Source organism: Hermetia illucens, chromosome 3 (assembly GCF_905115235.1).
Source record: "Hermetia illucens chromosome 3, iHerIll2.2.curated.20191125, whole genome shotgun sequence".
In the NCBI taxonomy this organism is placed as follows: Eukaryota; Metazoa; Arthropoda; class Insecta; order Diptera; family Stratiomyidae; genus Hermetia; species Hermetia illucens.
The window spans coordinates 133,598,257-133,616,136 of NC_051851.1; the positions used below are offsets into that span (position 1 = coordinate 133,598,257).

Sequence of the window (17,880 nt, forward strand, 5' to 3'; positions counted from 1 at the left end):
GTCGACCCAACACTTTTGTTGAATTTTGACGATAAGCGTTATTTTTTCTAATTCTTCTTTCTTATCTTAATTATTAGAGAATTCGTGAAGCAAGTCTTCGTTAACATTAGAAAAAGAAATTTTTTAAGCAAAATAAGGTTTATTGTTTACTTGGTTGAATCAGTGGCATGAGAAACCATGTTAATTCCCGTATTTACCACGCGTTTTATGTTTGATCTCTCCTCTAATTCTCATAATTGCCATCCTCGAATTAAGTATTTTCAAAAAGTCGGCACTACCAGCGTCAATTACATCGAGTGTGGCTCTTCAGTGTCCTTATAGATACTCTGAATAAATCGACTAATTCGATTTGTTCGATCCACTCGACTTTTCGGGGTTCCCTATGTGGTGCACGGTCCATCAATCACACCCACGCAACATCAATGCCGGTAATTGGGAATGTGCTCCAACTCCCCTTATGATTACCCGAGAAGCTTGCTTCCTCCACAGTTCTATGCCACGTAGTTCGAGGCCAACCCACCAATTTATCCATTCCTTCGTTGTGATCGAGTTTCGACAAGCCTGTCAGGAACATCGTGCCAATCACTCCCACGAGCCATTATTACCGGTACTTGATAATGTGGTCCAATTCTTCTTAGGGTTTCTTGAGAAGTTCACTCTTCCTTCAGTGTTCTATGCCACATAGTTCCAGGCCAACTCACTCATGTTATGCACCATTGCATGATTGTGATGTTTCTTAACCTGAACCGAAACCTCGTATACAAGGTCCTGTCAAAAACCGGCTCTTAGGTCAAGAGAGTGCATCTTGCGACCGTTTTTGATAGCAAAAGGTCATAGTCGTGATATTTGAGGTGCTGTTGACGTCTCGATAGGAATACAGTTTCGAAATTTGCATGTTGCTAAGCCAACAATATCTGTGCTTTTTAGACAATGAGCAGGGAATACTTTGGAGGTATTCTTAAAATCAAACTTACAAAGCGTTTCCAAGTCTCTGGAGTGTGAGTAAATTTAATGCTCCCCCCTCGGCGAGAAAATCATATAATTCTTTCTGTACCTTTTCCCGTGTTATTTCCTTGGTTAATTGGACAAAAACGATATATTATTTTCTGACCGCATAAGCCGCCATGGATAAATGTGGGGAATAACTTAAACAGATTTTAACCGAAAACTTTACTCATTCCCAACTTCCGAAGCACTGTCAGCAATTGAAGTAATTCCACTTGTTAGCGCTTTATTGACATTGCGTTCCTGACAAGGCATTTAGTCATGTGCTACACAAACCTGTCTATCAGAAGAACTCATATGATGGGTGTAATTGTCCCACCGCGATCCTAAGAATTAGATTCGAAATACGGCAGATACATCAGAACCGCTTCGAATCTTTGTCGGTGTTCACCACCCTTTTGGTACCATTTTTTTTGTTTTCGTTATCTACTCTGTCGCATGGCTCTATGTAGATGATATTTTATAGAGTCTCACAACAAAGCCGATCTGCAACTGGCCTAAAAAAGGAATGATTGTCTCATGCCAAAATAAAGTGCCTCACGACCGACCACTATGAAACAAGCATTATCATTGTCGGTTACAAGGACCTTCTGATCCGATCAATGCTATCAGCCAACGGTGATATCCACAAAGCAATTGTTTCACGCATCAGCGAAACTTGGATGAAGTAGCGTTCCATAAGGAACAATATAAATTTAAAATTTAGTACAGTGTCAGTACTGATAATGCTGGCCGACTATCAAATACCATGAACGTCACCTTATGAGACAAAGACGCATTGGTGGTGTAACACGCTATGATCGCATTGTACACATCGTGAAAAAAATGGAAGAGATGTGTTTTAGTTGGTATAGTTCAGTGATTCGCATGATGAGAACTTGCTGATTTAGATTACCATGAATTAACCGGAAAACGATTGAAAAATCGATCGAAACAGCGAAAATTTGATGCACTATATAGTGATTTGAGAGCCTCTCGTCTCCACCCGGACAAGACTATGACCGAGAATAGCAGCAAGTCCCATCTAGATGAACAGGCCCCTCTACCGAGCGGGACAAAGGTCAAATAAGTAAAAGATCATCAGAAGGACTGCGAAGCAAGTTCACTGCGCTATAGTGATTCGCCGCTGCATTCATCTCTCTTATTCCTGGCCTAAGCAAGTGGCGAATCCAAGTAGAAAAAATGTTCAATGTTGAGGTGGCTCACTTCAATATTATGCCGAATTGGAAGATTTTCCCTTCTTTAGGTAATAAATTTCGTTTTATTTTCGTTGCCCTACAACCCGATTCCTCTAGTTGACTCTTCCTGTTTTGGGAGACCTTTAACAGTCGTCGGATGGACCTAGCCATTATATCTACGGCATCTACATTCTGTGTAACTGCGCTGACTCTAAAAGTAGTTTCCTAATTGCATCGACTAAAAAGATCTTCTTGATGGCGTATTTGAATGCCAAACTGATTTTTTTTTTTTGTTTTGATCCTATACAAACATATCTACGTCGGATGTAAACGATTTCGTGAATTCAAACTAACTGAGTATTATGCATTGCGCCCTTTGCTGTAAACAATTCATTATTAAGGTATTGCTGCTGTAGCTCATTAAATGTTTCTTCAAGAAAGAAATAAACACATCTTTTATGACATTTTTATTCCTGGTAAGGGCACTTCTCTACCTGCCATTTGAGGACGAGTACAATAAGGGAACGAATACCTCCTGAAACATCACCTGCCCAAATTGATAATTCAGAATTTCATTCTTCATCCTATGCAAGGATCCTAGGAATTTTTAAAACACATTTCAACATGCGAAGAGGATCGCACTATATGATTCCCAATCGATCTAACGAAAACTATGTCGATTTTCTCCTTAGTTATATAAAGTTGCCCATAAGTTGACAAAGCAGTTCTGTTCAGCCTTCTTTCCAAAGATCCTTAATTTCTCCATCTGGCTAGCACTCAAGTTGAACCAAATAGGACACCCGTAGGTAGGTAGTGGTCTAACCAGAGTAAGGTAGCACGAATCTAAGAATCTAACGCACTTCTTATGAGAAATGCACTCAGAATCATCCTCGTTCATGACAGTGTGGAAATCTCTCCAATTCCTTTTCAAATTCCTCTGCGTATGCACCAAGGAATTTCGTAACAGAATCGTCTCACATTTTTGCGCGTTGATTTTCATCCGCCAGCTGTTTGTGAAAAACTTAATGTCATTTAACATCTTTGGATGATCAAGTTGCACCTCAGTTACCTTCTTGTGTGATATGTGGGCAGCAACGACCTTTTCGAAGATTTATTAAGGGGGTCATCTCGTGTAAAGGCAGTTTTTTTTCGCTTTTTTTGGGAATTTTTTGTGAAGAGCTGGATAAAGATACAAATACGAATTTTTCACCGTATATTTATTAATATCTTGAGCATTCGTAGTAGTTTTTCCAGCCCGATAGCAGAGGTGATTATTGAAGTACAGAGTAACTTATATACCCATTTCCAAAAAAGGTTTTTTCTGCTTCCGCGCCAGAGGGCGCTGTGCTCATCTTAATGAAAAAATAAATAAATATAATAGCATTTTAACGTGCGGACTAAACCACGGTTCACAAACTAAAATTATTAAAAAAATATTGATTGGTAAATTTTTGGGGCCTTGTTAAACTTTTTTTTGTAAATTTTGGTGTTTTTGAACGGCTTCTTTAATGAATAAAAAACGGCCCAATTAATCGCTATTATCCTAGTTTGCGAACCGTAGTATTGTTTTGAATAAGACATGAACATTTCAAAGAATTTCGTTGGATAGATTTTAGGCTATGGTGGCAGCAGATTTTCAAGATGCAGTTTCGAGAAAAGCCCATTTAAAAGGTGGAATCTGACTATTAACTATATAATCTCAACTGGCCATTAATCTGCTATACCTAGTCAATAAATCTTCGGTTTCTTAAAGAACGCATGTAAAGCCTTGGCTTCGGACCAGTCAATTCGCAGTTCATTACGGTAGCCGACATTTACCTGTTTAACACTGTAATTTCCGACACTTTTCCCAAATATTCTACACTAGATCTGGACACAACTGATGCCAAAAAAAATCGATTTCTCGGATCCGACACACCCGATGATCCCCATAAGTTGTAAGTGACAAGTTTTTATTGGATGCAGGTTATGCACGTCCTTAATATTTCAAGTGGATCCGAATAAAATTGATTGAGATATGGTTGTTAAAAGCAAAGAATCGGTACCGTAAACGACCTGCAATTGAAACTTTAAATGCGTTTTTCAACAAATGGCATGTTTGAAACCAGTGGCCAAAATTCCTCGGAAGCTACTAAATCGATCTTTTTGAAACTTATTATTCAAATGTGGTGTTAATTTTTTTTTGCTAAAGAATGACCGTTTTATAACCCAAAAACCCAAATCGAAATATTATGACTGCCCACCACTTTGTGAAAAAATGCGTTTTTTCAAATCCTTGTATCAAACACTAAATTTTTGTGTTATTTTTTGGTTCAAATGATCTAGTTCGCAAAATGTTGGCCACCCCAAAACATAATACATTTTTTTTGACGTCATATGCAACATAGATAACTGTATAATATTTTTCAATAAAAAAATTACTGAAAGTTGTTTAATGTATGTACTTTAACACGATATAATGAGTAAAAAAACGGGATAAAGCAATATTTTCTTGCGCAACAAGTGGAGTTAACGCCTTAGAAGAAGGTAAGTAATTCGCCAACAAATACTACAAAAAGTGTAGGTGTAATCACTGTTCTGAAATACTCTATTAGTAGTGAGATTTCCATCTGTGATGACAAAACAAAGCATTTGCCATACGGCATACTACACATCATCGCTACGAATTGATTGAGAAACTCATTCTTCAAGAACCTGAAGATCAGTCCATCCAACCAGGCGGTGTCAAAGGCTTTCTCCATGTCTATAAGGCAGAAACCCACGAACTCTCATTGTTAATCCACTCGCAAATATTCGACGGTGCCTTCGTTATTGTGTGTATTGTCGAATGCCCAGATCGAAATCATTCAACAATAATGCTTTCTTTTTGATATGCCCGTTAACGGCTTTCAATACCAACACCTCAAACACCTTGCTGATGTTAGATAGCAAAGTGATTGGGCGGTAGCTTTTAGAACTGGAAGAATCCTTCCCTCCCTTTAAGATCGGGAACACTAGGGCTTTCTTCCACTGTCCGGGGTTTGTTCAATAGATTATTGAACAGGATGAAGTATTTGCGAATTGCAAAGTCCGATAGATGCATGAGGATAACTTTGGGAATGCCATCCATACCGTTTAAATTTACAGGTTATTTTTCCACTAGAGACAAAATAATCAAGTAGATTATTACTCGGTATGAGATCAGCCTGCATTGTAGGACTGAACCCCAATTCTGTTCAATCTTAAGGATTCATTTGAACTCAAGCAGTATAGGATAGTGATAGCCGCCATATCTCGAATATATTTTGTTGACGCGAGTGAGTAGGATTTTCAGTCTTCTTAGTCTTTTCATCGCTCCAGTTTTCACATCCTTCCATATTACTCTAAGGTATAAACCTAGGAACGACTTGTTCAGTTGTGTCCAGTGTCAAGTTCTCCAGCTTGGCAAGATACTTAAATATTTTCACCTGACTCAATTGCAATATCGTTTTCCCCATCAAAAGGCGAGTATTCATCTCGATATCCCCGAACAAACCTCTCTTGGAATTTCTTCCAATTTGTTTGTTTCAAGTTCAGCCCTTGGACACCACTATCCATTGACAGAAGGCGAACTTTTCGTCCATCAAACAGAACCTTCATAAAAAGGCATGCGTCAGCAATGCACAAATCCAGATAGGAATTTACCCTGGGCTAGTTTTGACTATCTGATCCGTATAATTCGTATTTATACTCTATGTGGCATTGCGCTAAATTTAGCAAAGTAGTAATCAGACTTTGCCCAAATTTTAATGATTTTAAAAGTTTATATTGACATTGACCTAGAAAATAAGTTATTTTCATGTTTCTGATGAATATTTTTTATGGTTTCTGCTTTATTTCACTAGGAAATTTTCTAAAAAAAACCAAATACATAAAAATTTCTAAAATTTTCGACATGCCACAAGAATTTAGCAGATTCAAATTTCAAACAAATCGAAAACCAGCTATAAAAGGACACTCAATGGTTCGGTGTGTGCAAAGCTCATAACTCATATTAGATAAGCCAGGCTATTCACTATAACGTGCTACTGACATTCTCTGTACATATGTTTTAGGGTGCAGTGAATTGGCGCGAAATTATCTGTTCCACTCACCATAGTTTTGTTAATAATAGTAGGGCTTTCAACAAACTTCCTAGTATGGTGTCTTGCGCTGTTATCTATATAACTCGGGAATTCTGTACTTCTAATCTGAACCTAAGGGGATTTCCAGTAAATTATGTACTATAATATTAACTTTGTTTGAGCAGATACAGGTATGGATTTATTTTTCAATTTTTTAGAGTGGATACTTTCTAAGAACGGCTGCTTAATGTAAGTTAAATATTTCCAAGTAGAATCCTTCCTTTTTCCTCGAAGTATTTTTTAATAAAATTTAGGTAGAAGCGAGATTTGTGTGTAATGCGTGACACAATTATTAATCCCTTATCGCTGCCCAACTGGAGGCAAACATTGGACGAAAACATCACAACATCACAGTGTTACAAGGTCGAAACTAACTTTTGAAATCTATCCTGATTCTTTTTTTTAACTTCTTTTGTTGTGATTCATAAGTTCATTTAAAATGAATTCCTTTCCACGAAAGTTGCCAACTTTAAAAGAAAAATTAGTTAATACCAATTTTCCCTATGGATTCGAAGATGTAATATCACATTCATAATACAGCAATCAGTCAGTGAACTCTGTTAAATAAAGGATTGAGTTTGATAAATTCAAGCCACAAACCACTCTTGACTTTATTTTACAGTAATTTCCATATATACATATGCATATCCACAAATAATGGCCACTAATCTTGTTCATGATTGAGCCAAGGAAATGGAATTTTCCTACTTTTCTACCTCTTTTAAATCCATTGGCTTTATAACAATTAGGTCAGGAAGATCAGTTTTCTTTTCTTTCTAAGTCTTTTATAAGCTTTGCACTAAGAACATTAGAGATAAATACAGTAAGTAGGTCCCTAACTTTCCTTGTAATCCGATCCATGGCAAGCTATTATATTGATGGAATGTTCAAATCATGATAAATTCATGCAGCCAACGATGCTAGCTAATATTCCTTTAGTCGAAAGCTATTAATAAATTACATATTGTCAGAGAAGACTATTTTGTCATGCAATTATTTCAATGGGTTCGTGAAGTTAGAAATTATTTGAAATTCGTATATATATAGTCCATTATACAAGATTTAGACAAACAAAATGCATGAATAAGCGCTTGATATTGGGTTGATAAGAAATTAATAGTTGTTCAAATTCAAAACGCAATAAGAGCATGTAGTATGCTAAAAGAAATATAGTACAATATCTTTATTAAAATCGGGCACGCCATCATTTCCATAAGCTGCGTTTACATCTGAAACTTCTGTCCAGAATAAATTGGCGAATGTCGGACAGACATTGCCTTGACCGCTTACATACCGCTAGAAATTGGAATATATTTATATCATAAATAAGTGTATGACAGAACTTACAAACATTTATTTCGAAAATTTTGGAATAAATGTACGAGCCGTTTACACTTGTCTGCCGGTCCCACGCACTTTTCCCGGCTGCATCATTTCAGATGAAATTTGGTGAACCTATAGGAACTATGAAATCCCATGCATATAGTGGGTTAAATAAGTTTAAGTGAATTTTATAGGTAGCTTCCCATTCATGCAACTGAACTGGACTAAGAATCATCAGTGTTTAGTACAGGAAGGCGAGGCCGCGCATCAATCTAGGTAAGACCATCATAGTACTATTCAGTATGACAGATAAGGGGTTATACAAACGTGCCAGATTAACTCCTCTCCATCTTCACATACAGATGCAGATATCGAGGGCGATATTCAGGATGTGCGGGAGTATCAATGAGGTGGGAAGCTCCCCAAAGTGAAGGAAGACTGAGATTCTTTCTAGACAATATAATGAATTACTGTAAACAAGGGATAGAGTGATAACGAGGGAAAAATAACAGATTTCAAAAAACAGGGACTAACGGTTTCGTCCAGGGCAAAGGAAAAGAGGGGTACGTGGACCAAAAAACGTGGGAGTAAGTTGCTCTCCATTTGGTCCGGTCCAACATCATGTGGATATGGACTCAGGATCCCCATATCCAAAACAATAACCTAGCTTTAGCCTAGCTTAGGCTCAAACTGTTGACGGTTTAACTTGAATATAATTCGCAACCTTATCGTGTTTTTGCGATTATATAAAGAAGCGTTTTTCCACCTGTTGCCACTTTCGATCACGCTGCTCCCAGGGCAGACGTGAGGCAGCATCTGAAAAGTTACCTCTGCCCTGGACGAAACCGTTAGTCCTTGTTTTTTGAATGCTTAGGTGCTATGCCCCAAAACGTGGGGTCCGTGGACCAAAAAACGTGGAAGCAAGTTGCTCTCCATTTGGTCCGGTCCAACATTATGTGGATGTGGACTTAGGATCCCCATATTCAAAGCAATAACAGATGCCAGTTGAAATATTTGGAAGTTGAGAACAAAATTCCTATTGATTACAGTTAATAGGTTACAATAACCAATAAAGTGACACAATCGTTCTTCTTGGTCGCAGTGTAATTTCTTTTGATTGTATTATTATTACTGTACTGTAAAATCTGGAGTGATTTTTTAATTTTTTTAGTGGAAAATATGTTAAAAGTTGCCCACATAAGATAATGATGATATTTTTATACCTTAAGCCGATACTCCGACTTATTTGTATTTGTTTTAAGTGGACGGACTCATTAAAAAACCATCAAGGTCTTTTTCTTCTTCAGCCTTTGTCCCATTCAGAAGCGGGGTCGGCTCATCCTCATCGGTTGCACCATTTTGTTCTGCCTAATGTGGATGGAGTGGTGAGGCTTTCAAATTACCGCCTAGCGTATCAAGCCACCGTTGCTTCGGTCGACCTTTTGGTCGTTTTCCTTTGGCCTGGATGCTTAGGCCAGCCTTGGCAAGTGAATTATCGTTAGCGCGAATTACGTAACCATACCATCGAAGACGCCTCTTCCCCAATTTTTCCACGATCGGTGCAACCACATAACGATCGCGAAAATCCTCATTTCGGATGTGATCATAGTGAGTAAGTCCACTTATCTCTTAGTCTTCATTGCCGCGACACGCCGTTCATTGGCTTCTACAGTCGGTCAACACGCAGAACTAGAGAGCGACAGAGTGGACGACAATAAGGTAGATTCTGGGTCTGAGATATCCGTTGATGTATCGATCACAAAGAACACCAGTTGTGGAACGCCACTTCATCCAGGTTGCGCTACTGCATCAAGCAATTTGATCCGAGATATTTAACTTGTCCAATTCTGGGCAAGTCACCGCCATTGATAGTGCCTGTTTCATTAGGATCGGTCTTGACAAGCATAAATTTTCATGATATGGAACAGCAACCGGAACGGATGTTAATTTGAACAATCTGCTGGACTACCTTCCTCTTGCCATATCGGAACGGTGGTACTTTCTAGTTAGTCAGATTCCAAAATAACCCGATTGAAGAATATTCAACTCTCACTCTGAAACAAGATACTAATGAAAGTCGACTATTTTCGATACAGTTGCTTCTAGAACAAGTTAGTTCTAAAATTGATAGACCAGTAGCTTACTCCAAACTAGAATTTTATTTTATTATGTATATATATTTCGGGAGCAACTTACTCCCTTCTTCAGTACAAGGCTACCTACATAATAAAATAAAATTGTAGTTTGGAGTAAGCTACTGGTCTCTCAATTTTAGACTTAACTACAAATAGAAGACAGTATCTAACGTTTGAGAAGTTAGTTCTGTAAATAGTTCTTGAAAAAATGCAACGTAGACATATGTAAAAGAGGAAATATCGTATACTCACGATTTCCCACATAGAAAAAAACACAAGAATGTTCATTCCTGGAATGTCTAGCTTCCGGTTCTCCGATTTGTATTATTCTAAAAATGAAGGGGAAAAGGCCTCCGACCAATTAATGTCTGAGCCTCAGCATTGAAGATCCTGCACCACTTGGAATTTATTAAGAATGAAACCTGCTGATTTTAAGGTTTGCTTTCAAAGTTTGTTCCCTTGTAAACTGGCGGCATGAAGATTTGGCAACAGATACCTCCTACCCTTGGTACACCAGGGTAGTTATAACCACTGAAATGACACTAGGGAAGTACACGCATAGTATGAAAACTATTTTGCAAGTAACTAAGAGAAGTTTCTTGGCCATATAGAGCCACTTTGGTATTTACTACTCATGACCACTTTGGCCCGGTCTTGTGTTGCTGCATTTTTAAATTCATTATAAAATTGATTCTCCAAGTTGAGTTTTGCTTCGTATTTCTCGCCCCTTGTTCTAAATTTTTCCGCCATTTCCCTAAAGGCATCCTGATTCTGGAGTCTATTCTTATAATTACTGTTTGTTACATCCGACACTTCGGATTTACCGTGATACATGTTAATCAATTTTTCGATCTCGGCTTTAAACTACTCTTTTTTTCCCTCATATTCACCCGCCACTTATTTCTCTATCCTGAAAATTAGACGAACAATCAGCTTTTGTGATAAGTGTCAAAGACCTTGAATTTTCAACTAATCGGTGGTTACATTTGCTCATTTAGAAGTATCGACAGAAATACCTGGTGGTGGAAATATATATGTCTAACATAAATTCTTCGATTTCCGTCCGACATAAATGTCGCGACATAAGTGTTAGATGCAAACGCAGCCTTATTTATAAACATAGAATTCAGAAAATCAGGATTTCCTAGCAGTCTGTGTTCAATTTTAAGTAGTTAGCTCTGTAAAAATTAATACCAAGTGCAAGAAGCGCTTTAAGGGGGTAATTTTTTGCCTGTCAAAAAAAGGACTCAAAAATAACTCAGATAGCTACGCACCTAAAAGTTTCAAAGCCATTCGTACCCAAATAGATTAACAGATTTGAAAGTCATGGCAACGTCAAACATCTTCCGGGGAGGTTGATAAATTCAGGCATTAATAAGGCAATAGATAATGATATCATCCCTTCATCCAGGAGGGTCCCCAAAAATATCTTTGGGTGAAGCAAATGAAAAATTACGTGAAAAGAAGATTAATGTGCCCTTAAACACAATCAGGCAAAGAAAGACTTGAAGAATTCGTTGTTTTTCACAAAATTGGTGATAAGGGCATGGTGAAGATCAGACAGTGAACAATTTCTCGACGTCATGAAACTCTTACGTGAAGAAATTGGTCAAAACGATTTGTGAGAAAAACTGCTTCGCGATAACGCACAATGCTACCATTCCCTCTTTCCTGTTTTTATCAAGCACGCAACGAACACCATCAAATTTTCCAGGTTTGGCTCCTTCGGATCTCTATTTAATGAAGTCAGAAAAACACACACTAATAAAAAGTCGAAGATAGTTGCGAAGGGCACACCAAACATTGCGTATAAAAAAATTTGCCTTAATTAGATTTGATTTGATTGTTCGTAACATCCATACATCACATAATAAAGCTCCACTTAGGTATAACTTGTAGTGACCTTCCCCAAAATAACAATAAGATGAAATGATAAGTGTTAATTTTGTAAAGAACTAAGAAATCATATAATGCACTTGTCTCCTCGGGTAATAGGATTCTCCTTCAAGGAGCACATGTTTATTACATACATTGATAAACTTTGTCTTGGGACCTAAAATAATCATTTCACAGAGGTAGGGTCAATAGCCACAAAGATAAGAAAAGAACAAGCCATACAAGCAATAACAGAAAATCAATAACCACTTCACAAGATTTGTCTTGTCAGCTCAGCCTACAATAAGATTAAAGAATCTTCGTCCCCCACGCCGAAAATGGCTTTACCGACCAAATTCCAAATGAATAATAAGTATGAATGGGAAGAAAGTTTTGTTATTCAAAAGGATATTTGTTCGTTAGATTTTGTATTAATGTCGAAAATATGATGACTTTTTAAATTTTGTTTAGGGATCAATGATATTTAGATGGAGAATTTCAAACAATTTTTAATAATAAATGATGTACAGTAAGTTCATTAAAAGCATAGGAGGTCTTTTGGTACTGTGATCAGCATATTTTAGTTTATGTCGATCTTTTGTCGGAGAAATACATAAACTGCCATCAATGATTTTTTGTACCCAGCAAGAACTAAATACGATCCCTCAAATCATTGTTCGATAGAACCTACGAAAAAATTATCATGGTTTTGCCTTCATGGATCCTTGCTTGTCCTTGCGCCAAGAACAAGTAAAATTGAAGTAGAAAGGAATGGACATAGAACAAGTTGCTATTCTTAGTCATTATTGTGTGGGTAGTTATAATACACCGACAAACATTGACTACGACACGAGTAAGGCATTTTTGATCAACATAATCGCCTGATATTAATCCAATCGAAAATGTCTAGGTCTGCATCAAACATAAACTCCGAGGAAAACGTATCTTTACTTTCCAGCTCTTTAGGAACATTTGGCACGTTTGGAAGAGATCTCTTCAGCTCCTCCAAGAATGATTTACCTAGTATCCGTAGCGTGGCTCTAGCTATAGTTGGGCAATCGCAAGGGAAGATTTACTTCTTCCTCTCCGCAGCTTCAGCAATACGAATGGTAGGCTATGTCCTACAGGTCAGTATTCCGTGCAGACCGCCGTAATTTTTTATCCATTTTGACGAGACCCGATCGCAAGAGCTCTTAGTAGAACAAGTAGATTCCACCCTTAAAAGCGGGAAAAGACTGTGCTTCCCGAGGAGCAGAACCCCGCCAGGGCGATCCGTTAGCCCATTCATTTCTTTCTATGCGCCCATGAGTGAAGTGAAGACTGTTTATCGTGTTCCCGCACTGACCCATCAACCTGGAGGATGTCGCCACTGATGTACAAGGCATTCATTAATGGCCGCTTGGCTGTCGGTCAGAATGGCTTTGTTGCTCTTGGGGTTAGGATCAGGATCCAGCCACCGACAGCCTTCCATTATCGCCAGTTTTTCCGCTTGGAATACACTGGCGAATCCTGGGAGACCATACAACTCGGCTACGTTGTGTGTATCCGAGATAACTCCTGCACCGACTTCACAGACCATCTTTGATACGTTGGTGAAGGATATTGTGCAACACGTTACAGGTCTTCCACTGTGCTCTTGTCGGAGAGCCCACAACAAAGTTCGGCTTGTGTGGGATGTAGTCTGTAGGGAAAGCCTAGAGTTACCAAGGTAGTTCGTCTAGGATGTAGCGCAGTAGCATAAAGAATAGTATCACGCATAATACTGGGAAGTTTGGTGCAACCTTTGCTATTAATGGTAAAGTTATTGCAGGTCAAAATTGTCTACTTCGTAAGAATTCACTGCATCTTAAGCAGTAGAAGTATAATGCTGACTTTTCCCTACCCCTCTTTTGTATTTGTTTTTAACTTCGCGAGCCTCACATAAGAAAACATAAAACCTTTCACATCTGAAGCGTCCAGCATCCATTTTCGGAACCTTATTGAAATCAGTCCATTGTCTGCCTGTCACACGCACTTCCCTTAAAACGGTGATATCTATTGACAAGAAGTTTGGCGGAAAGGCTGGCACTATGAACACACAAGTTAAGTAACAACACTTAGTGTGTATTTGTTACACAGTTGTTTCTTTTAGTACTTCCGTACTGTGATATAGAAACAAGACTATTGTAATATCGAAACAAGACTGAGGTTCCTTCTCGGTCACCTCGTATTTATATTTACTTAAAATTATTTACATAATATACATATGTTCCTTATCTTCTATGAAACTATCTAATACATAACACATATTAACATATGGTTCTTATCTACGTAACATCCAATCCTTTTATTAAGGTCATTCTGAGCAGCGAAGATGCGCAAATGCATCTTCGTTTATTATTCAACAACAGGACATGTTGTGAAAAAAAACATTTGACCAGAGTCGAGATATGGCAAATGATAAAGACCGAAATGTTTATATTGGTCATACGGAGGAAAGAAGATGCGCAGATGCATCTTCGTTTATTATTATTTAGAACCAGGATTTATGCTGGTCGTTAAAAGATGCCGACGGTGCGGACGGTTTCATAACTCACACGCACGCAGTGAACGACATTGTTCTACGTTGAGCTTAACAAGGTGGTGTAGGTTTTATAGAGTATAGCCGGCTTCGATTGGTTCTTTCCAAAGCTAGTTTTGATTTTGAGATCAGTAGTAAAGCATGGAAGTGACTCAGTGGCTAGAGTGCTAGGCTCTCATAGCGGAAGAATGCGGTTTAAATCTCACTGGCGGTAGTGGCATTTGTATCGCGACTTGTCGTTGGATACTATTTGACTGAGCTGTCAATAAGTTCCTGAGTCAAATGGTAATAATCACAAGTGCTCTAACACACTTCAAGGCCAATCCAATTGGATTATTGCCCGAATGCTTATTATTAAATTAAGGGACCATTCTCACAAAACTATCCAGCCCAAAACTCTGCAAAAAAAATCACATTATAGGATATGTTATTGGAAAGTTTGGTGAAAATCCTACTATTTTTAGCGAGGTAATAATAGGTATAATAAGTCATTTGCCTGTTTCGTGTAAATTTACTGTACATACAGTATGATATTAAATTTAGTAGTCTAACTTATTTAATACCTATACACCACGAGCTTTGTATAAATGGAACTATCTTACACCCAAATATTCTTAAAAAAATTAACAAATCTTTCATTACTGAAACGCCGAGTTTGCGGTTTCTGACTTGTTTTCTAATAAATTCAGTTTAAAAACAACATTTTACTTGACAGAACCTTACATTAACCTTCGTCAACTTATCGAGAAAATATTATCAAAAAATTTGGTTCTTTCATTCGGTCAACTTTCGCTATTTTGCTTTAATCATAATTGACAAATGAACTATGTAGACTGGCGAAGAGAAAATTTAAGAAAATTCCTTTTGTAATTATTTCATACTTTTATAGAGAACTACAGAATAACTTCGAACAATCAAAGGCAAGAAATGGTTCCCGAAATACTGGAAATGAGTAACAAAATAAATATTTTGACCACAGCAGAGAATTTATCCTGCTTTCTTCTCTTCTGTCCCAGTTTAGACAGTACATATTCAAATTCTACTTTAGAATCACATCTAGAATGTGATAATTTTTATGGCAGCATAATTTGCTCGAATACTCGTTTTTGTAAATTTATGTGCCACTATCCTGAATTTAACCTCTAAGATGCTCAGGATATTATTGTCTAGAAAAGACAAATCTCTACAACGCACTGTCATATTAATAAAAATACTGCATTTTCAAAACAGGATAGCGATAATTTTTCAACTAGCTTTATTCATAGAAGAAAGGCAAACAGACGTGCAGATAAAAAATTAACAAAACATAAATTTTTCGCGGATATATTTCTTTTCCCGCTGAGATTTAATGCAAAGAAACTTATTTTTAATTTCACTTACCTTTATCTTGATTATTTTAATCTGAAAATAGAAAAAGAGACGTTAATTTACGATCAGTGCATTGTTGTTTCCCTGAGAATACATGAAACCAGTAAAAAATAGCTGCGAAAATAATTGATTTAAATATTATGTGTAAATATTGAATTTTACTGATAAGTAATAAAAATGTCCTTGGTTAGCAGTTTTCTGAAACTTCTTGTTATTATCGTGAAAATATCACTTTTCATGAAGTATGGAAACAAGCGTTATGTCTTCGGCAAGGGTTTCAAATATTTGAAACTAATTGTAGAAGAGGGAATCACTTTGAAGTTACAATATTAGTATTATATTTCAATTGAACTCAGATAAAGAATATTTTACTAGATCAGATTTAACCTCTATTTGAGCAGTAATATAATAATATAATGGGTGGTCAAAGGGTAGTATAGGTCCCAGGGCAAAACGTGGATTGGTAGCCACCATGAAGCATGAAACCTGGGATACGCCTGCTGACAACCCTTCACGGAAAACTAACGTTGCGAAGCCACGGAACGAGTCTCGGACAGGATGGACTTTATAACGGCGAATCCGGCAACGACAACGAATTAACGATTTGCACATTTTCTCATGGAACACGCGCTTCCTGTACAGAGATGGAGTTGCCAAGCAGCTAGCCGATACCCTGTCCCAATATAGGGCTTTCTTTCTTAATCACCCAACAAATGAAACCTGCTGTCATCGGGTCTGAAAATATAAGCGAAAGGTTGTGCACCCTGCGCTTAGAAATATAAGCCTCATAAACGTTCACACCCCTACAGAGGAAACTGCAGAGTTGGAGAAGGATACCTTCTACGAGGCAGTTGAGCGGACCCTCGAAGCCTCTCCCAAGTATGATATTAAAATCATACTTGGAAATTTCAACAGTCAAGTAGGAACGGAGCCCGTATTTAGGCGATATTTCGGCTTCCATAGCTTACATAGGGATACCAATGATAACGAAGTGCGGATTATTCAGTTAGTAGTATCGCACGAAATACCTGGTTTGCCCGGAAAGCGGTCCACAAACATACGTGGGCATCTCCAGACGGGACCACTTTCAACCAAATTGACCACGTGCTGATCGAACGCCGCCACCTCTCAGCCTTGATGAATGTCAGATCATATAAGGGGGCCAATATAGACTCTGATCACTATCTCGTTAGTATAGTGCTCCTAGCTTGAATTACAACACCGCCTACAATGCAATCTCCTCTGACAATCAGATGAGAGTGAATACCGAAGCCATTCACAACACATTTGCAACATCTATAAGGGAGAAATTGATGCCGCAATATCCGTAACAGATGTCCTGGAGATGAAGCATCAACAAATGATTTTCACAATCACCTGAAGAACGTTATCATTGATACGGCCACAAACATACTTGGCCCCAGCCGCAAGAAAAGTCGAAACGGCTGGTTCGACGATAAATGTCAGCTGGCAACGGAACGGAACAATGTTGCATACCGAGTAATGTTGCATTCTCAAAGAACGTGGGCACGCGCAGAGCCCTACCAAGAACTCAGTCGAACGGAGGAGCGACTTCACAGACTGAAGAAGGAAGCCTGGGAGAACCAACAGGTCTGTGAACACGAAAAATACAGGAAGCAACCGCACCAGGCGCGCTCATCCTGCCGAGACAAAGAGGGAAATCTGATTTCCGACATAATGGGCAGATTGGAGCGATGGGTTGAGTATTTTGATGAACTGCTCAACAATCAAAATATCGGCGATTAGGGGGTCCCGCCAACTGAAGACGACGGACAAATGCTACCACCACCAAGTATAGAAGAAACAGTCCGTGCAATTCATCGGCTTAAAAATCATAAGTCGCCAGGAGCCGATGAAATTATAGCTGAATTAGTTAAATATGGAGGCGACCAATTACCCCAAGTGGTCCATCAACTGATGCTCAAGGTGTAGGACAGCGAATTAATGTCTAACGACTGCAACGAGGCATTATCTGTCCCATATATGGTATAAAAAGGGAGATATCATACAGTGCAGCAATTATAGAGGTATCACGTTGCTGAGTACCATCTATAAGATATTTTCTGCTATCTTGCTAAGCCGGATAGTCCCATACGTTCAGAACCAAAGAGGCTTCACTCCAGGCAAATCAGCAACAGATCAGATTTTCTCGCTGTGGGAAGCGATGGAAAAACTGTTGGAATATGAACATCAATTGCACCATCTTTTCATCGACTTTAAAGCCGCCTATGACAGCATAGCCAGGGTAAAACTGTCCACGGGCATGATAGGAT

The 17,880-nt window shown here is 38.2% G+C and overlaps 1 protein-coding gene across 2 annotated transcripts in view; it reads right to left on the bottom strand.

Moving 5' to 3' along the window:
- LOC119652599 (solute carrier organic anion transporter family member 5A1) overlaps window positions 1-17,880 on the bottom strand; it is a 176,462-nt gene that overhangs the window by 90,522 nt on the left and 68,060 nt on the right. For both annotated transcript variants that reach the window (XM_038056828.1, XM_038056827.1), the window contains exon 2: window positions 15,599-15,619. The gene's annotated coding sequence lies outside the window, so the exon portion shown is untranslated. The remainder of the gene's footprint in view (window positions 1-15,598; window positions 15,620-17,880) is intronic.